Source organism: Anoplolepis gracilipes, chromosome 6 (genome assembly GCF_047496725.1).
Source record: "Anoplolepis gracilipes chromosome 6, ASM4749672v1, whole genome shotgun sequence".
Taxonomy (NCBI): Eukaryota; Metazoa; Arthropoda; class Insecta; order Hymenoptera; family Formicidae; genus Anoplolepis; species Anoplolepis gracilipes.
In genome coordinates this window covers 6,263,115-6,286,243 of record NC_132975.1, presented here as the reverse complement: position 1 = coordinate 6,286,243, position 23,129 = coordinate 6,263,115, and the positions used below count along the sequence as shown (strand labels likewise).

The window sequence follows — 23,129 nt, the reverse complement described above, 5'->3', positions numbered from 1 at the left end:
TCTGCGGAGAACAATCATGTGATGAGTAAAATTTATTATTTATATATCATTTATTATTAGAGATAAAAATGTATGCGTCGTCTCGCGATTGATCCAACTTGTTTAATAAATATTTTAATAATTTTCATACATAGAACTTTCTTTAAAAATTAAAAATGATTAGAGAATAACACGAAATGTATTTTAAGATTAATAGATCGACTATCGAAGTACGATCAGCGTCTCATCTCGGCAACTCGGCACTTATACATTTGGCGTCTCTGATGATCTAATTTATTTGTTAAATATTCTAATCATTTTTACACATAGAAATCTCTGTAGAAATTAAAAATAATTGTAGAATAACAAAAAATCTTATTTAAAAGTTGATGGAACTATCGAAATACCAACGTCTTACCTTGTTACTTAAACGTCTGGTGTCTCGGACACAATCTAATTTGTTTAATATACATTCTAAAAATTTTTACACGTAGAATTTTTTGTGTAACTAATGTGAAATTTTCAAGCGCCTAAAATCTAACAAGAAGTGCTAAAAAATCATGAAGAAAGTGAGACGCAGGGTGAACTTGGCGTATTTATATCAGTTTATCGCAAGCTATTTTTCTGATTTAATGGCCAGAATTATTTGTTTAATATATCAAAAACTCTAGAATTATTAAAAATAAGGACAGAATTCTCAAGACAATGAATGAGTTTCCATGAAGTGATACGTCAGTTTCAAACATACTATTTATTGCACTTGTATAATTATATATTTGTTTGTTACAACATTTATAAGATTCTAATATCGTAAAAAGAGAGAATGTTTTCATATATTTATTATAATATCTGATAGAAAATGTTTTATCCTCATTTCATGACTGCTTACGAATATCATACGCGATTACGATAAAAATAAAGTATGATGGCGCATCGTAAACGAAATTAGGGTTAATTGCCTTGATGGCGTCTTTCAATCCATGCTGAAATTACAATTATCAAACGGCACAAAGAGACACGTTTGACGTATTTAACCAGAACACCCTCGAGCGATGTGCGAAACACCCTTAGATCGTTATCCTCGGGAAGCAATTAATTCTTGTGGAACGTTTGATCTAAGGCGCAAGTAAAAGAGTAAGCTTTAGACTACAAGCCCCCTCGCGATGGCGAAGATATTGTGCTCTAATTAGACGAAAGAATTTCATTCCTCGATCCAATTTCCACGGTGCGGCGCGAGCCGGCCATTCTTGAATAATCGTTAGCAGAACTTTCACGCTTTGCCAGATTACCATACTTTCCAGCAATAAAAACAGGATCCTCGTTTTCGAAGTGCGCCACTTTACCTCGTCAAGAATTTCATTTTTCTCAGCGAAACGATTATAAATGCGCCTTATAATCATGTCATTCGTACGCGCGTTGAAACTATCCAGCAAGTAAAATATACATATCGAGTTCATAATAATATAAACATTATGATTCTGTGGGAAACAGAAGTAAAAATATAATGAGAAAATATTTTCAATCGTTTTTCTTAAAAAAAATATTATAAATTTTATTTGCGTAAAATCACGTATGATATATTTCTTGTATATTTTAGAAATATAAGAATAATATATTCGCATTTTGTTGCATGTCGATTCTTGTCTTTTTCTCTTTTTTCAAGATCTTTGATGGCTAAGGTGCAATCCCATTTGCATTGACACCAAATATGTAAACAGAGATGCGACACTCTATCTTACAGATATCTCGGTTAAAGCATCAGATTAACAGAATCAAGTAATAGTAAAATAATTTATAAGTACAAAATGTGAAAATACAAACAATTAAATATTAAATATATTTCTATGTGTGTGAACGATCCATTAAATATAATAACTTTCGTTAGGCGACGCTACGTCTTGCGCTACGTTTACATCTTCGAGAGAATAACAATAGTTTGTGGAACAATATTTGTTTCGATAGCCTTTGCGTCCGTGAACAAGCGTCTAAGCGGATAGTGGCTTGTAATCTGTGGATCTCATTTAATATATTCATCTTGTTCCAAGTTTTTGATGCTTTCTTACGTCTTTTATGACACGATTTTCATTTCCTTTACATTTGATATTAGAATTTTGTTACGATTTATATTACATGAAAATTCGTCCAACGTAATGTTGTTCATCTTACAAAACGTCGCGATTGCGCGCCGAATTAAGCGATTAAAGCCTGATTAAAGCCCGATTATCCAATTCCTTTCGAGTTTTGCGGACGACTGTCGAGCTGAGAAAGAAAAGGGAGACGCGCATTCCGTTTGATTCGCAGAAAGCGATCCGTCTTCATTACTAACTGCCATATCGTATATCTTGACAGTGATAATAGTAACGGAAATGCGCGAACGGTCCAATCGCTTATGAAAATCACAGATAATGACTTCCCTTGTGCGAGAGTTCAGTAACTTTATTCTCATTACCTTCTATCATTTCGTTCTTGCTGAATTATCATAACAATGCGCGTATCTCGTACCGTTCGCCAACTCCAAATAAATGCACATACCTCGCGTTACCACACATCGCAAACCTAATTTATTTTGAGATTCTTTGAGCTTGTAAATCACGCGATTGATAAATTTGATGCGCAGGGAAAAGAATAACAGGCCGTTTGAAAACTTAACCCCTGTGATTTTCTTCTTCGGAGAGAAAAAGAGACTAAAGAATTGAAAATGAACTTGGCAAGTAGTACAAGGGGGTTTGAAAAGAATTAATCTTCGTCTTTAATCTTTGTTCTGAAAGCGCTGTGTCAATAATCATCTTCCAAAGGCTAATTCCGTTTCTTTTCGCTTAAGGTTATTTAATCAGAAACGTGATTGCGTTGATCATTGCGCCTTGAATGAACTTGAGAGATATCAAGCGAATCCGAGCCGATTACAAATTCAAACGATTATCAAAGGCTGGCGCAATAATCTCCGATATCCGAACAAGCCCTTCTTGTTATCGTGATAGAAACGTCGATATTCGAACACCTGCGCATATAATCTCTGTCAAATCCGCTTCATCCATTTGAACGAAATGTAATCACATCTGAATAGTCTCGGTGTGTAACAATCAATCGATCACGCACAGCGAAAAGATTTGCGGTCAGTCGTTGGCTATTGTTATGGCTCGCGTCAATGCCCGCAATTTAGTTTCTATTAGCGTGCGCGTATAACATTAAATGCGCGCGCGCTTATTCGATAACGGGGCGCGCGTCGGCAAATAAACTTCGGTCACGATAATGCAGGTATCGTAATGAATGTAATATTGAAGAGTGTTACCGAGTGTCCAAACTGTCAAAATTATTGTAATGATGTTCGCGCCATATTCTCGCGTAATGCCACATAAACCGCTGTATGGAGGTCTACAGGATAATTGACTATCGATCTACTCGCATTGACTATACCTTCGTAGAATTCTTTCACGAGATAAAGTAAACGCGCGGCATGATTAATATAATAAATGATGTATAATTGTACAAGAGTGCGATAAATAATATATGTACGTAAAGCTGGCATCTTACTTTGTCGAAACTCATTAATTGTTGAGAATTCTGGTTTTATTTTTAATACTCCTAAAGTTCTTGATATATTAAACAAATAATTTTAGCCATTAAATAAAAAAGAAAAATTACTCGGGACAAACTGAGAAGCCAAATTTACGTTACATCTCATTTTGTCCGCTGATGAATTTTTTTTACAATTTTTTGCCCCAGATTTTAAGCGTTTGCAAATTCTACAATAATTCTACAAAAAGTTCTGTACATAAAAATTATTAGAATATTAATTAAATAAATTAAATCATTCGAGATACCGGACATATACATAAGGCTGAGGTGAGATGCTTGTATCTCCACTCGTATGTAATAAATTAATTCTGCATATGATCAGAAGACTTTATTAATACTTTTATAAATGAATTTATGCACATATCAATATTTCTTGATATATTGATTAAATAAATAGTGCCGATCATTAAAAGAATGGCTTGGGAAAAAAATCGGAACAAACTGACACGTCAGGTTCACGTTGCATCTTTGTCCTTCGACGACATTTTTTAGCATTCTTGCCAGATTTTAAGCGCTTGAGAAACGCTGCAATAGTTTCACAAAAAATTCTACTCATAAAAATTATTATAATATTTATTAAACAAATAAAAACATGCGAGACGTCGGATGTATATAAGTACAGAGATGCGACTCTGACCATATTTCGATAGTTCTCTCGATTCAATGAGATTTCGTGTCTGTAATTACTTTTAATTTCCAGAGAGAGTTCTATGCACAAAAACTAATAGATTATTTATTAAACAAATTAGATTGCTCTCGAGACTTCAGGCGATAGAAGTATCGAAATGAGACGCTGGTCGTATTTCGAGTTTTATTGATTTTATATAAATGATATTTTGTGTTATTATGCAATCACTTTCGATGGATAAAAGGACATTAACTTGTTTGAATGGACGTTATTTAGCGCGAAATGTTCCATCTCGAAAACAGCAGCGTAGACAATATCCGCCTGGGAGTCGATAAATGTACAGATTACTGTTGCATTATTTCACTGAATAAGTTACTCGTCGACATATTCGTTGCATTATCGTTTCAAATTGTGCCAATCAAATATCAAATATCAAAAGATAGTCTTTCTAATTTTAATACACAAATTTGGTCTGTATATTAATTTTATAAATATATTATCATTACACATTTACACAGAAAATTATTTTAAATACAATATTGTATTGCAAAAGTAAGTAATAAGCACAAAATCGCACTTAATGATGGCGAAGTTAATGAACGCAAACCAGGTTTAATTACTCTCCCGGGACAATGTTGTAGACGATACTTGAGGGTTTCTATGTGCTTCCTATTCCTTTGAGCCTCTTGATCAACGTGATCATAGTGACGCGCTGAACTGTTTGTGCAGAGAGGCCGATCGCGATGCTACGGCAGGAGAGCCGAGTGTGGTTTGAGCGATCTCGTACGGACCCGCATAAATTAGAAGCGTTAATACGTGTTAGAGCAATCTCATCTTGGGTATTGCCCGAGGGAGGGTATCGCATATCCATCGATCTATCGCATGTCCGTTACCTTGACAAGCGAGTCCTTGCTCCATGGATTGTAAATAATCGATGACACGTTGAATGATTAATACAAGATAGTAAATAAAAATATACCTAATGTGTATATTGAATTATACTAAAATAAGCTTCAGTCTTATGTAACTTTCGCTTTAATTTTATTTACCGGGATAAATGAATAGGAGGAATAAATTGGATTTTATGAATTAAATATAATTCTGTAATTATATTAGCTTCACTCGCATTACATTGCCATATAATATCTTGTTTGCTTTGAGTGTTACAATGACGTAATGGAAATGTGGTTATTAATTAAAAATGTTTTTCATGTCTTATCCCTGTACATTCGTTTCTGTAGGAACGCTTTATAACAAATTAATTCGAAATTAAAATTGCCGTTGCATGTTTGTCAATTTGCTTTAGGAAAATACGGGAGATAGTAATATACCTTGGGAAAGAAAACATTCCTCGTATTCTTTCCTTGCTTTTTTTTAATCTGAAAATTAAAAACGCGGTTAATGGATTTCACACGCTGCGCAATTTTAATCGTCGCGGCGCGCTCCGATGCTGTTGGCGCGCGCGCTGATTGGTCACGCCGCGTGCGCCAGTGGCGCCGATTGGCCGGCGCGCAAAAGTGCGTTCGATAGCACGACCTCGCGCTACCCCCAGTACCCGGCAGAACCTCGTACGGGAAAGTACTACGTCCGTCGCGTCCGTACTTTCGAAGCTCCTCGTACGCGGACCGCGTGCACAGACTTCACCGTCCTCTCACTTTTTCTCTCTTTTTACTTTCCCAATCGCTCACTTATATATATATATATATATATATATATATATATATATATATATATATGTCGTTCCCCGTATTCGTCAGCGGCGTTATTCGCCGCCGCACCGATTGGCTTCGTCACGAGCGCGGGAGAAGACGGCTCGCCATTTAAGCGAGTCGTTCTCTCGCGACTGTCACGCGCGTCCCGCATTCTTTCCTTCCTTCGTCGCATTCTATCGGCGAACGTCGTTTTACATGTTGCGGTTGCGTTTTGTGCGAACGAGTTCTTTGTGTTCCGTGAATCCTCGTTTTATTCAGTGTCCTTTTGTTGATTTTTACGGATTTTTCGACTGTCTGTCTACTACAAGAGTTTACAGCGTCCACGAGCGGACGCTGAGCGGACAACTTTGTTGGTGAGTCTTATATATTTATCTTATTTTACGCGATCATTTATTTTTCCATAAATAAATAAATAAACAAATATATATATATATAATGTTTGTTTTTAATTTTTTAAATAAAAAAGTCAAAAGAAATTTAAATGTTTAAATATTTTTGATTATATTTTTAAATATATTAGTACTTTGTAAAATTTTATTACGGAATACGTCACTTAACGAATTTGAAAAAGTTTAATTCCTCTTACCAATATACGAGCTAATCGATATTACTTTGCTATTCTTAATGATACTTTTTACTTCGTCTTTTTAATTCCAGATTAAAAATTAGATATGTTGAAATATATACTTTTAATCTTGAACTAAGATGAAGAAAGAAGTAGTATTAGAATGGCACAAGAGTATCGATTAACTCGTATAACGTATTGATAAGAAGAATTAAATTCTTTCAAATTTGTTAAGAGATTGTATTTCGTAATAAAACTATAGCAATAAGATTCAGCGTTGTAGAAACGCTAGGGCGTGTAATGCTTTATTAACAAATTGATAGTTCCGTGACGTAATTTTTATTCGATTATATACCACGTCGTGTATATATAAATAACATCCTTGTTACATACACATCTCGTGAAAGTTATTGGAATAGACACTTCCTGATATTGATCAGGCTTCTATCTGTGTGTCTCGATTAAGAATTAAATATTCGACATTTCGTACGTTATATATTTACATATTTATGAAAGATAATATAGCAGGCTTAATGCGCATCTTATCTACAAGCGAGTAGTTTATTATTTAATCATTTTTATATTTGCATTTTTTAATACTCATTGTTAGTAACGATATTCACAATTTATATTAAGATTCGCTCTGCTCTGATATGTTTTCTTTTTTGCAATCAATACTATACCTTTTCATGCTAAAATTATAATACACAAACAGTCTATATAAATTATTCACGGAATATATAATAAAATTTACAAGAAATTTGACCATATATATATATGATATTTTTTATAAAAGAAAATTGTAGAGAAAGAATATTCTAACATGATATTGAATCCTTTTCTCCTACATGGGGGAAATCTTCATAGACACTTTCAATTCCTGAGAGGGGAACCGAGGATAATGCTGGATTTTTATCGGTTAAAACCTTCACGGTATCCTATGTACTGCATAGTAAGAGAGAGTCCTGGGACCTCAAACATGCCTGTGACACAAACATTTTTCTATTTTGACGATACGACGGCGAAAAATATCGCGAACGTGTGCGTAAACCGAACGCTACCGGAAATTTACGATGGTGATAACATTGAGGTCTAACTATCAATCGTCGGCTACGCGATCCTTGACAGTTGCGTATCTTTGCGATCTATCGCGTACCTTTTCCATATGCTTTCGTTACGCGAATAAATACTGCCAACTGAATGCTATTATACTCTTATACGTGACTCTCCCCGCGTCCGACTTTTTAATTCCGTCTTCAGGGAGTCATCCGATTTGTGCTTGATAATGAAATGGGGTTACTCCATTCAGTCACCGTGTCGGAACCCCGTGCAATGACGAGCATCAGTCCTCTACGATTCACCAGCCCAGGGAGAAGTGACTTTCCCCGGGCTGTCACTATTGCACTTACCGCGGCAGAGTAATTAGATATTTCTCTGCTCTTGGAATGATACTTCGTACTTTATTTATCACGATTTTTATTTGCAAAAATGTATTATAATTAACAAAGTAACTTTCAGATGTATCTTTCAAAGGTTTAAAAGTGATCATTCGGCTACTCTTTTCTCACATCTCTAGCGTTCTCATCCAACGTCCGTCAGACTGCCTTTTTCATGTCGGAAAAACCGAAAAAATATTTTTTATACGACCTATCCTTTACACTTTACACGGACGCAAACGAGCCGTTATATAACTGGATTTATATACGTGGCAGAACCGAAATGATATACGGTCGCATGGGCAGGAAAGATTTCCGCCCTCTCGCGTTTGAATCCCTCCTTGCTCTGACATGCGGCAAAAAATATCCGACTCGTTGCACTGCGTATTTCGCGCGTTACGCCGCGCGTTGTTTTATTCTTTAATGAGATCAACACACACTAAAAGGTAAAAGGACAGCTGCAATGCGATAACTCCTTGACCGAAAAGTTTAACAAGCTAGAATTATATAATTTATTTTAACAATGAATCGCGTAAATATTACAAGAAATCCCGAGAATGTACACCATTTAAATTTATTACTTTTAACAATTAATTTGTTGCAATAAATATCACTTTTAATCTAACGGGGAGACGAGTCACGCATTGAAATGTACGAAATGCACAAAATTCAGTAGCGTACGTTTAAAATTTAGAACTAAAAATTTTCCTCGTTTTTACGTAGCGATATAATAATATGTAATACGAGCAATAATTGAACCGAATAATTATATATGAATCCTATTTTCTACATTTTAAAATATAAAAAGATTTAGCGCAGAGTTTCCCGATATTTGTAATCTTCCTTGCGATCTGATTTCTCGGGTGCTTCGAAAAATCTGTACTTTTTACCAAAGTCTATTTCCTGCATAGCTTACGGATCGAGCGTCTATTGGCCTCATACATAGGTTACATATCGTATAAAGTCCCTATATATAAACGTAAATATTTACATAGAAAGAAGGCTATGCGAAAATATATACACATACGGCAGCAAGAATTTCGTCCCTTCGACGCATACAAGTTTGCTTTAACCATTTCGCGTTCGCGATCAAAAGAGACGAGACTGTATTTGTATTGCATAATCTTTTCTTTGCGTTTATATCAGATTAATTTTTAAAATTTCTTCTCCCTTTAATAATGTATTCTAGATAAAAGATAAAGATTTATTTGTCTCTCCAAATTGTGCTAGCAATTGCGCGAAAATAGAGTTCGTCGAACTAAGAAAAAAAGCGTGCAAAATTCACAATTCGTGACGTAGAGTCATCAAGGGATGAAATGGCGACGCGTCGTCGTGGTCTCGTTATTTCCAACTCTCATTACAAAACGAATTACACATTCGCGTGTCACATTAACGTGCTCCTATTCGTTATATTGTATATACGCGTAGTGTTGCAACATTAAACAAAATAAGATCTAAAAATGAAGTAAAATGAATAAATTTCACGAATGTAAGAAGTACCATTAGATAGCAAAGGAATATCGATTAACTCATAAAAATAACATATTTATAAAAGAAAATAAGCTGCTTCAAATTCGTTAAGCGATTGTATTTCGTAATAAAACTATAGAGAGCAATAACATGCGTAAATATATTTGAAAATATTTAAACATTAAAAATTTTTATTAAAAATATTATTAAAAACAAACATTAAATAGAGAAAAATACATATATACACTACATTTTATTTATTCTTAAATTCTGCTATATTTATAAATATTTGTTCCTTCGCTTGCACTAGACAATTTGTTATCTTCTATGGCGTATTCTCATATTTCGTTTCGTTTCCTTTTTATGCTAACAAATTTTTCTCCCTCACCTTTGCTCTTTTTTACGGAGATGCTAGATATATTTTCTTGCGATACGAACTCGTTTTAGTTAGTTCTGCAGCATCAGATACAACCATCGAGAAAACTATCGCAATATCGTAGGATTCGGTGGTATAATTGAATGGAGATACTGCAAATTGAGTTTCGAAAAATCTATCAATGCGAGTGAGATAAATTGCTGCTATTTAAACAATTTATTTACAATGCGGCTATATTGTAATGAATTCATGAATATTATTTGTCCGCAAATAGATTTGTTATTGAGAATATTTTAAATTAAATTTTCTAGTGATATATTTGTGCAACCTAATGTGCGTATAATTTTTAGATAAAATGTATCCGCCTTTTAAAAACATTGCATAAAAATATTTAACTCTTTTAAAGGCAAAATACATGTCAAATATTAAATACATTTACTTAATATATCATTTTAAATACTTGAATATTTTAAAATGAGGTTCTCAGACGAGATGCGAGTTTTTTTAATAAAATATATCGCTGCTATGCAAGAGGAAACGGAGATTACATCCTATCTTATGCGAGTACTTGGCGTGACGTTCCCGCGTGCGTTTCAGAATAGTAATCGTGTTCGCAAATTCTGCAATAGCTCTCTCGTATTCGCGGATTAAAGAGATAAAAAAGATTCTGTTTCTCTTACAAAAAAGCATGAAGCTATACAAATAATTATATATATTATAAAGAAAAAAAATTGGAAACACAAAAATTAAATTAGAAAAATCGATATTATATAAAAAAATAAAATTAATTTCTCTCTTTTTTTTTAAATCGATCAAACATTCGTTTACAGATATTGTATATATAAATATATATACAGTTATCACAGTTATTACAAGCATCTCTCGGTTGATGGTACGCAATTATTTTGAAATAATCAACACAATCTGCATCGTTGATTTTATTCAATCACGATACGTATCTCAATTTTCTCGGTAATTAATCGACACTCTGTCCAATAGTCTGTGGCTCGTTAGAACATACAGGAAAGCAATGTTGAAGCCCGACGAAGCATCCTCGGTCGAGAGAGATGAGAGGGTATGATAAAAGAGAATAAGAGGAAGAGAGAAGGGCGAGACTCGAGAGGCGCATTCGAGTATCTGCGAGAAGTGGCTGCGAGCAGAACTCGAAGAACCTACGCGAAATCTAATTCGAGTACGTACGTACCGGTAGCGGTGACAGGGCCAGGGGCCTTATGCATATTCAATGTATCTACGGCCAGAGTGCAGCTCCGGGTAACTCATTGTACTCGACTACTCGCGGCATTTGCTTCACGATGACACGAAGGACGGACGAAAATTGGCAAAGGGTGCATATTCGTTGAAAAGCCGAGCGCGACAGGTGAGGAAGGCGCCTCTCGTCTCTTAGGTATTTTCTCACCCTATCTTACATGCACCTGGAGCTCGACTTAATGCCTTGTACCGGAGATGCACGATAAGAACGTCCTTGATGTGTATTTCCGGGAACGGCTTCCGGTTTGGAGGATGTGCCCGACAGCATTGTCACGCTACAGTGATATCGTACGGTGACCTGATGTTTGCGTAGGAATATATGAGAAACGATACGTTTGCTCATTTCATTTAAATATTTATTTTAAATCGATCAAATAAATATATGTTACTTAATACAAAGCGATCTTAATTGCTATAATCATTGTAACAAGACTTGGATCTTACGCGGGAATTAATTTACTATCGCGTGAGAAATTTGATTACGAATATGATTTTCTCATTAAGCTTGTGTTGTTCTCGCAAAAGAAATTAAAATTGTAATATTAACCTCGACAAGAGAAGAGATTGTAAAAAGTTACGAAAACTTATCTTGAGTAGCTGATTACAAGAATGATAATAATACTTCTTGATGAGATGATCCTTTTCAACTTTGTCATGTTGATTGCTGGCATCGGGATCTCCAATTCCGGAATACGGTCGCTTCTGCTGTCAAGGCTGTCGGATTACAGGTGCTAAGGTTTATGAACTTCGCGCCGAAGTACATAGTAATCTAAGTTTAAGAAAGCTTCTGTACCGGGCGACTACCGAGAGAACACACAGAGGCGAACAAGGAGCAGTTGGAATGGGACTTAATAGAATGCCGCGGGTGTCTGTCCTTAATCTTTGCACACTGAACTCTTGCGTCTATATCGTCTCAATTTATCGCGGAATTCTACTCGTACCTATCTGCCTAGAAACTATCTTGATTACTTAATCTCATCATACGCGTTAATTTATTTGTAATTATTTTTACTACTCTTTCTCTTGTTCAGATAAATAATATACTTATAAAAATTGACAAAATGAAATGGAATAGAAATTTCATTTTTATTGTTATTGATGTGATCGTATCGTTATTATATTTGCAATAGAATGAGGTTTGACATTTCTAAATTCAAGTAAAAATAATGATTAAGTATTCAAATACGAGACACGATATTAGACTGCGTCTAATATCACGTTTGAATTTGTGCTTTTCGATAAATTCCTAATTCATGGTGGATCATAAACCGCGAGCCCGAGTGAATATCATCCAGGCATGTCGATTATACGTCGCTCTGCCCGACGAGGGACGGTGAACGGTAAGAGATTGGTTTTAGGGGTCGTTACTTGGCTCTCGAGCGAAGGTGCTCTCATCGAGATTTGCATATCAATAGGAAATGTTTATTGATAGCTCGTCTGCTCACGTCAGAAAGGTAAAAGCTGGATAAGCTAGCGAAAGGGAGAAAGAAAGAGCGAGAGCATGATGGCTCCGCCCTGCGACTCCTTCGTGTATTCGTCTCATCAAGATTTACCTTCTTATCGAGTAACAATCTTTGAAGTAGCCAGGAGATGCTCCCGGTATTTTCAGCATCATTTAACATCTTATGACATCCGCTCGACTGAAAGATCTTTTTAAGCCGTGGACCCATACCGGAACTTCCGGTATGATCAACATCTGTCTCGGTCAACGAACCGCTAAACAAAAGCTGAAAACCTTTTCTAAGCGCTTTTGCTTTTTTTATATCTTATCGAAAACGCTTTTTTTGAATTCAGCTAATGGTACGGCTATCAGCAGTTTTTGTATGCTTTCTTTCTCTTCTCTCTCTCTCTCTCTCTCTCTCTCTCTCTCTCTCTCTCTCTCTCTCTCTCTCTCTCTCTCTCTCTCTCTCTCTCTCTCTCTCTCTCTCTCTCTCTCTCTCTCTCTCTCTCTCTCTCTCTCTCTCTCTCTCTCTCTCTCTCTCTCTCTCTCTCTCTCTCTCTCTCTCTCTCTCTCTCTCTCTCTCTCTCTCTTACCAACAAAATAATTAATATGACATCAATTTCACGTTTTATTCTTTATCACCTATTTGTTCTAATAAAAATAAAAATTTTATATCTTATTGCTCATATTAAGAAAATAATATACAAAAGCAATACACTTATTTTCCCCTTAAAATTTATTTTCTATTTGGAATAAATTGAACAATTATTATTAGTGAAACACAAGTATAATTATTTAGTTACTCAATTCAGGATCTAAATACAGATTATCTATATAAATGCAAACGACGTTTCTATATATCTTCTTTATTTACATATCATTTCGCGTCAACATGCAATGCGGAGAAGCGATAAAGATATCTGCATCAGGTACAAAATTCATACATCCACCTTGCTGTTCTCTTTCCGCCTCTCTTCGCGCTATTCTGCCGGAGATCAGCTACTGAAATTCGTGGTTTGCCTTTGGAAGCCTCGACACCGGCTTACTTTGCATACGGTCGACTATGCGGAGAATAACACACGCGGTCCCATACATAGTCCGTTGATCCACTATTCCACTATTTACTTTGCGCAATTCTACGTTAGTTTTGCTTTATAAAAATATGCAACTCTTTATTTGACTTTGTTTCTCGTTGTTACAACTAGTTGGAGACGTTTATGTTTCGTGTATTCATGTGACGAAATTTAAGCAGATTTAATTGACTAGGATTATACACATTACGAACGTAATCACATCTGCGTGTGTGTTTTTTCTATTTCTTTTCCTTCTCTCGTATCTTTTTTTTTATATCATCGCGCGAAAGATCGACTACTTATCGAAAAATGCGCGGCTCGCTATCTGTATCGTCGGTTCAATTGTATCGAGGATAACATAGGGACCTGGTTCGATATTGCACATTGCAGTCACGTAAACTTCGATCGTGCGTCTCACCTGATTTCGAATTCCTAACAGCGTCGTCTGCTCGCGACCGGTACGGCGGTTCCATCACGCCACAGTTCTATTGGAAACCGCCGTTTTTCACCGGAAACGCGGTTTTGTTACCCCTTCTTCCGCCATTGTATAGGTACATATGATTAGCTTTAATTTTAAGATAATTTTTGTATCATGCCCCGCGGATTTTTTTCGGTACTGCCACAGACACATTGAAGACTTAGGCTGGAAAATTCGAGGTCAAAATTGATAAAAATATTTATAAAGCTTAATACACAACATCAAATCATACCGTGTATGTAAATTTGTTTTTTAAATAAATAAATCTTATAAAAGTATATTAAATATAAAGAGAAACGATATACGCGCACACACATAGAGCAAAACACAAAAGAATATGACAATATTATATTGTGAAAGAAATATTCAATGAAAATATTTCGCGAAAATAGAAATGTGAAAAGAATGAAGATAACGATATGACAAAGAGTACTTTTTATACTTAGCTGTAATATTTGAAAAAGTGGATCTATCTTTTTTTTAGTCCATCTATTTGAACGCGTTTGCAATCGGGGGTGTCTTTACGCATGAATGCGAACTGCAGTTCTGCAATGCTAGGGGCTTACACAATTGTTAAAATTCCGTTAAAATTGCGATTAATCTTTCCATTGTGTACAAATCCTTTGTGACGGTATAGTCATAACGGGAATTTAGTTGCGCGATGTTTAAAATACCATTTGCCATTTATGTAACGTTCATATCAACTGGCATTTCAACTTTTTTACTTTTAAAGATCTACTTTAGCATCTTTTGTTTTCTCGAGCTTGAGAAAGAACAATAAGAAATTCAGGTTTTAGTTTCGGCTAGTATTTCTCTGGTGTTAGGTGAGAGTTTAATTTCGTTTATTAGGTGTTGGAACGGAAAGAGATTAGTTGTCACAGTTTAAACAGATTTAGTCGATGCAAGTGAAAAGTATATTGCAGAAAGTTTTCGGATATGTTGCTTTAGACTGCTCTAGTACTGCAGTTGGCGCCGTGAGAAGAATTGCCGTATCAGTGTTGTAAATTCACAAGTTTTACCGTACCGCGGCTGCGTTTGAAGAGACGCTATTAACGTGCTCTGTCCTTGTTTAACTTTTAGTAAATAACAAAAATAGAACGACGTTTTTAACGCACAAGAGGGCTCTTCGAACTCAGCCCATGTATGCTATGCATAACATGATATCCACGTGATTTAAACTAACCGATGTGAACTTAACGCTCGATTTTATAAAAAATAAAAATTAATAATATAGTCTGTACTTTGTTTGTACCGCACTTTATTTTATTTGTACTTCAAAGAGTAAAAAGATATAAAGTGATTAAAAAAAAAATAACCCACACCCGCTTTCAGATATTTTAATTTCATTAATTAATTTGATAGAAAATTTGTGTATCCGTTTGTACCTCTTTTTCCATTTCATTTGTATAACAAAGGATTCGGAAGTACAAAATGACATTACAAAATTGCTGAATGCGATATCTTAAAAAATAACGGATTTATTGTTTTAATATTATCTAAAAATTGAAAAATGCCATATATTTTAACCCTTTGAGATATGAAAGAAAAAAAAATGTAAACGAGTATAAATAATTTTTCATCGAATGGCGTTAATGAAATTAAAATATTTTAAAGTTTGATGTTGACCATTTTTTAACGACTTTGCATTTTTTTCTTTGAAGTAAACATAAAATAAAATGCGTTACAAGGAGGTACAAACAAAGTACAAAGGGAATATATTATTAATTTTTATTTTTTATAAAGTCGGGCGCAAGTTCATATCGGTTTTAGACTGGCCTGATTCCCAGTGGAGAAATAAATCAACGATAGAAATTATTTTTTTCTGTGCAGATGGCCATTTTAAGCAATCTGACTTGTCATATCGAATGATCTGTGTGATTGTTGCACTAATCGATTTAATAATAATTCAATCCATATATTTTCAGAATTTTTTTTCGTGTTTTTAAACTTTTGTAGATGACACCATTTTAAGCGATAATATAATTTAAGTTAATTTTAAATTCTAATAAAAATTAAAATTAATTGTTTATCTTTACGATTCAACTAAAATAATTATCGTAGCACAACGAGAAAAGTATTAATTTTAAAATTATGATGTCATTTAAAAACTATTCATTCGTTTCTTCGTTATTCTTTAAGACATTCTCTAAGACACCGTCTTCTCCTTTACCATCAAGATATTATAACAGCGGTTCCTACCAAGGAACCAAGTTGTCTCGAATCGCGTGCGAGATGGAAGTGAGTTTTGATTAAAGTTAACACCATGTCCGCGGGAATCACGTCACATAACTCGCGATCGTTCTTCCGTCTCTTCTTCCGGTAAACAACGATCGACCGCGGTCGGTTCGGTCGGATCGGTATCTGGCTCGGCGCTTTGTTGTCTCGCCGGTTGTTTCCACTTGGGCGATCCACGATGTAAATTGGATTCACGGAATCAGAATGGAAATTCGTTGGTACGTAAACCGCGCGGTTTCTCGAGCTCTTTTTCACATCGTTCACGTACCTCGATCTTTGTGGCTCCGGGTATTCTCGAGAAAGACGGGAGGGGGCTCGGTGGAGGATGAGGGGAAGAGAAGTTCTGGCGGGTTGCGAAGGGTGATCGCATTGATTCTTCACCGTAGGGCCAGTGGTGCCTGGTACAGAGAACGGATTTCAGCCTCCGCCATCACCTTCTCTCGCTCGCTCGCTCTTTTCGAGATCTCCTTCTCACTCGATAATGGAGGCTTGCACTGAGATACCTGCTTGGCGCTTGGCCTGCCTACCCGCTTATGCAGTATACATCGTGTGTGTATGTATGTACACATTTGCAGATATTCATATATATGCGAATGATGGTTTCCGCGCGAGCGCGCGCGCGCGTGTATATTTGTGTGTAATGTTCTCTCGTGAGCTAAGATACGGACGTATAGCGATGCATCGAACGAGAGAGGGATACGGAAGCAGGGCACTTTGCGTGATTGGGCCAGCTTCGTGAGGCACGACGGGTCTTAACCTTCTCGTATCTTACTTGCCTGCCTCGTGAAATCTTACCGATCGCTTTCATCGAAACTTTCTTGACACCCAGTAGTGCGAAGCGCCAAGCCGAGCGCACGCATGGCTGGCGGTAACGGGAGATAATGGAGGAATCCTTTCCGGATTCTAGACTAATCCTGTTTTATTATGGAAGAGTACCTTTGTCCAGTAAAACAAGGAAGGATGTGTCGGAATGTACGCAATACCCGCGCGAGGAGATATTCTCTGGGAAATGTATCAAACACGAAAATTATGATTTTTATGAAAACTTTTTGTACATTAAATTTTTTTAAATTATTTCCCAACACACGAATTTATCTCTTCAATTTTTTTATAACAGTTTACATTTCGACATTATTCTTTTTTTTTTTTTTTTTTTTTTTTTTTACAAAAAAGATTCGTAATTTTATTAAAAAAAAAAAATGAAGAAACTAACAATTTATATAATTGTATATATACAATATATATACAATAGATATTATGCGCGGATCTCACTCTTCTCGTATATTTTGACTCGGAGAAATTTCTTCGCACGATTGCAGAAAGCAGTTAAAGTCATCCGAGCGTCGACACACAGGAGATGACATCTCCCTCGCTTCGCGCGCTCAAGGCCGTCACGCGCGCGCGATGTTTCCCTCATTTCGCGTTACGATCCAGGAAATTTCACTGCCGCGCATGAACATGTATATGATAATGGCGCTTTGTGCTGCGAAGATGATTCCCAGAGGATCTTTCCGGGACGCGCCGACACCGGCATTGTCGGTCTGCCGTGGTTATCGTTCGAAGCACATCTACCACGCGAAATTACTTTGACGAATTAATAACACTCTGTGGATTCTTGTTAACTTGAACGATAAACTTCGAGTTTCCACAAACACCAGCGTTATATTCCACGCCATGTTGGAGCTATTATTACTCGTATGACTATAACGCGGATTGTAATCACTTGTTTGGAATTCTTTCACTTTATCTCAACAGATATCTCTCTCTTTTTATTTTCGTTATCGAGCGTCAGAGAGAATTATTCGTTATCATTTCGACTGTTCGCGAGTATCGATATTATCCGCCTTTTCTCCAGCGTAAAAAGCTATCCCAGCTCTTTGTAAATCCTCGCGAAAGGCACTTTTCTCGATTGAGAAGAACCATATAGCGTCATCTTTCTCTTTCTTTTCCCCGTATTCGTCTTTCTCTTTCTCTCACCAGTGGTAGATTTCCGACATCGAGGTTCCTCCACGTTTATCGGGAAACGACGGGTGGTAGGTAATTTGGTTACGTCAAGTATTTTTATCGAACGGTATCGGAAGACTGTACGTAGCGATGGCGCGTGCTTTCGCCTTTCATGGAGAATTCGAAGGCGCCGCTACTAATTCAGAAATTTCTCGGACTCGCATTACGGAAAGGCCCACGTAAATTTGTTAACATGATAATACATTTTACGTAACGAGATCTACGAAGCGGTTAGTTTCTCGGTTACTTTCTCGATGGCGAGAATTGTGTTTTAGATGCCGCCTCGTTTCACGCCTCAGTGTTTCCTCGCTCAAAACGTTAATTTCCATTGGTGTACAGAATTTCTCAAGCATCCTCTACTTTATTGTGACTTTGGTGTTATGAAACGCACAGTCTATACGGAAGTCAAGAATAAGAGTTTTCGCCATGAAACTCGTTATCACAGAAACGTATCGCGTGGGTTCAGAATGGCTGCTAAGTTTTAAAACGTTCGCGAGTCTCGAGAAAAATAACTTTGCAGTTTCAAAGTGTCATAATTTTTACATTTGTTATCACTTTTCCCTCCAACTTTGCGGTCGGATAGTAATATCCTACGCGCGAACAACATCGATATTCATTTTCAATATAAAGCTCCCTTTTTAAAGTCAATATGGATAAATAAACCTTCTTAATCTATTAGTTTATACTACTATTTTATTATTAAGCTTCATATATTATTTCATCCATTATTCACGATATAAATTAACATAAAAAAACGATTCCTAAACATCATGCTAAATCCTTCTATCTTTTGTGGATCAATGAAGAATCCGAATAACGGCCACATCGGAAAGGGTGGGCGGAGAAGCCGTGGGAGAAAGGCAGGTAAAATCCTGGCAAGAGATAGAAATATCCGGCGCTTGTGGCAACGCTTGCCGCATTCCGCAGAGATCATTACGTCAAATAACAGAAATCTTTCCACTCTTGCCCATTTACCCTCCTTCACTTGCTCTCTTACCCTCTACCCCTCTCGTTCATCATCCTCTCATCCTCCCTGCGCTATTCTCTTCTGCTTACTCGCGCGGTTATTTCGCCGGTCGAATCTCTATGTCTCGTACGGTCTGTTAGTCTAACTTTGCGCATTGCCGCTGACTGCTGCAATAGAGCTCTTACTGCCTGCAAATGGCGTGGAATATCGTGCACGCAGGTACAGTCAGCTTTAGCGACGTAATTCGTCAGCGCGATGCAGACAGGTCTCAATGCACCTGTATTAAACGGCGCGCAAACGACTGAGATCAATGCTCTAACGTCGTCTCTTGGGTTTCAAGCAGAGTCGGGAGACAGTCGGTGTATTCTCGGAGAACGTGTGTGTGGGTACTGAGACTGTCTTTAATTTATAAATTTCATATCCCAGATCGAAATCATAATTAATGATGGATTTATAAGAAGGTGCTGGGGAACAGAATTTTTATTAATACACATTTCAAAAAAGCATATCTTTTGCCGAAACATATCGCAAGTTGCGTTAACTCGATCGAGTTTGAATAGCGTTGAATTTAAACTTCTTTCACACATATGTTTTCCCATGTTAACAATTAGTCATTTCGCTGACGTGCAACATTCCGCGGTAATGGCTGATTTTAGCGCGGCCTAAAGCCGATTATACCCGCGGCCGAATAATTCACGGTTAATTGTAGGTGATATAAATTGTCGCTGCACCGATCTACTGATGTAATTAGTAAATATGGAATTAACGATCTCTGCGCTAATGCACGATGCAACATTATCGCGCAACCTTTCGTGAATATGCATGCGTTTTCAAACCCGTGGAGAGGCTTTCCCACACGTACACACACACACACACACACACACACACACACATGTTCATGCTTTTACGGCTCTTCGCCGACGGCGCCTGAAAAAGATCGTACGTTAATTGTTTGATTACGTTAACGATTCAATTAGCTACTCTCCGACTCGCAATTAAACCAGCTTTGAGATCATAGTCAACTCTCACTATGTTACAATCCTGGATAATTTTAATTTTCAATAATGTGCAGGCGCGCGTATTATATTGTTCATGCCTGATTCAGATACAATTGAAGGTTTGGGTAAGCATCAAGCAAATTTATTATAATACTTTGATTTAATGAATTGGAAGCCGATAATAAAGGACTCGAATGAATATATTCATTATTCCGCCTCATTGCTTAATAAAAATATTTCAACACTTTTCGGTAATTTCTGTAATATACGCATTTGTTTAGCTTTTGCACTCTAGCCTGCAATTACAAAAGCGTAATGCAAAACACTTCTCCTTGAACATGCACGTATTCAAAATTATTAAATTCAAAATTAACAAATAGCACGCGAGAGGAAATGTATATATATATATATATATATATATATATATATATATACGGTTTTACATCAACGTAACGTAAGCAAATCGCGTCTCGCGCTACCATCTGTCAAGGATTTCGTTAATTTATGTAAGAGGAAGTACGAAAGTGGAAGTACGAGAATTCAATATCCGTGCCAGGTCTCGCAAAATGCTTGTTCCTGATTTATCCCGCTATTTTATACCGCACCTCTCAATCGGGCTCCTCGCAATTACAGCGGCTTCGATCCCTGATTACGGACGATCTCCGAGCAATCGAATCGCGTTTTCAGAGGGCGCCGATGCAATCACGTACTGCTAGTCGCGACGGCAAATGCTTTTTGTCGGATAATTTCATCTCTCTTTCGTTGCAACTTAGGCGCAGCGCCTTCCTACGTACAGAAGAGGCAACCAACCCCCTCACCCTCTGCTGCCGCTTCGTTACGTGCGCGCGCGTAAACGTGACTAGACATTTTTCCGCAATTGCACCCATTCACCGGGTTGAACAGATCTCGATTTTCAGTAATTTTACGGAATTCAGACGGGTCGCGGAGCCTATCATCTTCTCTTATTCGCGTGTGATTATACGCGCGCAGGTCCTCCGGCTTATTTCGTTTCGAACTCAAAGAGTAAAAACGGACGGAAAGAAAGAAGTAAGATGTAATAAGTAGTCGGAGTTGAGTTAGGTGTGTCAGACGCCGGTGGCGAAAGATTGCGAGTTACGGTAAGAAAGGTAGGAGGAAAGAGGTGGGTACAAGAAGAGGGGAAAAAAGAAGGATCCGTACAATCTCTAATGCTGAAGCAGGACGCTTTTTGAAAAAGTAGAAAAGACTCATGTGAAGTAAACCGGTATGAGAAGTTCGATTTGATTGAACTGCAGCGAGGAAGCTATACCGGGTGTAGAAGTTTCCGCGAATTTCAAATAATCCCGAATGGGATGCAATTTGCGGAGACAGAATTCCGACGTTCAACTGGCAAAAGTTTGCTGTATCCAGCGTTTTCGCGAAGATAGGTCCTTTCGCGCTACGGAACTTGTTTCACCACTCGCCGATTTGATTGAGATTTCTCTTTATTTTGTACCTAACACACACATACATACATATTTTTACGTAAATGTATATAATACTCTCTTTATTAAGTTTCTATAATACATATATTTCTATTTAATCTATTTAACATGTCTTTTTATGAAATATATTAATATTAATAATCGATTTACTTGTAATATTCGAACTGCGTAGATTTGTTTTTTTTTTTTTTTTCGAATTTAATTTATCTTTGTATTGTAATTTTTATTTTAAATGAATCGAGATATCTTGAACATTTGTATCATTAAAATAAAATTAAATGAAAAGAAACTTTTATTCGTACTCGTATGCGTCAAGCTAGCGGTGAAACGCATTTCTTTGCATGAGTCATAAATTATGATCGGCTTTTACGTTTATTCATATGTTACTCACAAACTCATCAGGTGACATAATCGACCCTTTTCTCACAATAACTCAAAACGTTTTGCGTTGAACGATACGAGATGTTGTCCCATTTCCCCAATATCGTTTGTGAAATCGTGACAATTTTAAACAATACTTATAATAATAAATATAATAAATATAATAATAAATAAATAAGTATATCTTTTCAGTATATAATAATATTAATAATAATAAATGTTTTCAATATCTTTCAAATATTAAACGTTAAATTACATGAGCTAGTGAATAATGAAATTTTTCTTGTTAAATTCACATCGTCGCTAAAAAACAATGCGCATACTACTTTACTGCATACAGATAAAAAATCTGTAGTGACAGAAGTTTATCCCCCCGCATAAATCTATCCAATCACTGAAATTGAAGTTATATGTAGCATATATTTTCTGTGGAAATATACCATCATTAATTTTACTATAACGCACTTAATTGCCAAATAAATTTATCGTGAGATAAGACAAGCGGCCCTTGATATGTTTATCTATTTATCACCGACCGCAGGTTTTAATGGAATCTATCAAGAAGCACGAACTCTACCGAGAAATCATTGCCGATCCGTGTGTTATATTCGTGGGAAAATCGAGCTGTCCAACCCCAATCCCGAGGATCCCGACCCTGCTTCTTACTTAAAGGTTCGGATTCTTTTAGACGATTTTCCTTGCATGCCTCCTTCGAGACACCCCTGACAAGTATGGTCGCTGAATACATACAGGATATATTTTGGCGTACAAGAGATGTGGTTTTATCTAGATCGATTCTCTTGTGAAATCAAATCGCTGCACGAGGGACGACGCTGTCTTCTTCTCACTCTGCAGTCTCTTACATATAAGCCTATATATAGTAAAGATATATAATATATTGTGTTTAAGCCGTTTGTCTTCTCTTTGACATCATAAATCCCGTGACTTCGCGACGTTCCTGCATTATTTACATTCGACATTTAGAAAAGTGAACCTCTTTTCTCTGGCGAGCAAATATAAAAGTCTCTAGCTGTAAAATAAAATTGGATTGTGATTTTTTACGCAAAAAAAAGAATGC

The 23,129-nt window shown here is 36.5% G+C and overlaps 1 protein-coding gene across 6 annotated transcripts in view; it reads left to right on the top strand.

The window, feature by feature from the left end:
• The first annotated feature begins 5,745 nt into the window (after window positions 1-5,745).
• LOC140666542 (protein turtle) overlaps window positions 5,746-23,129 on the top strand; it is a 223,037-nt gene continuing 205,653 nt past the window's right edge. For all 6 annotated transcript variants that reach the window (XM_072893820.1, XM_072893827.1, XM_072893825.1 and 3 more), the window contains exon 1: window positions 5,746-6,248. The gene's annotated coding sequence lies outside the window, so the exon portion shown is untranslated. The remainder of the gene's footprint in view (window positions 6,249-23,129) is intronic.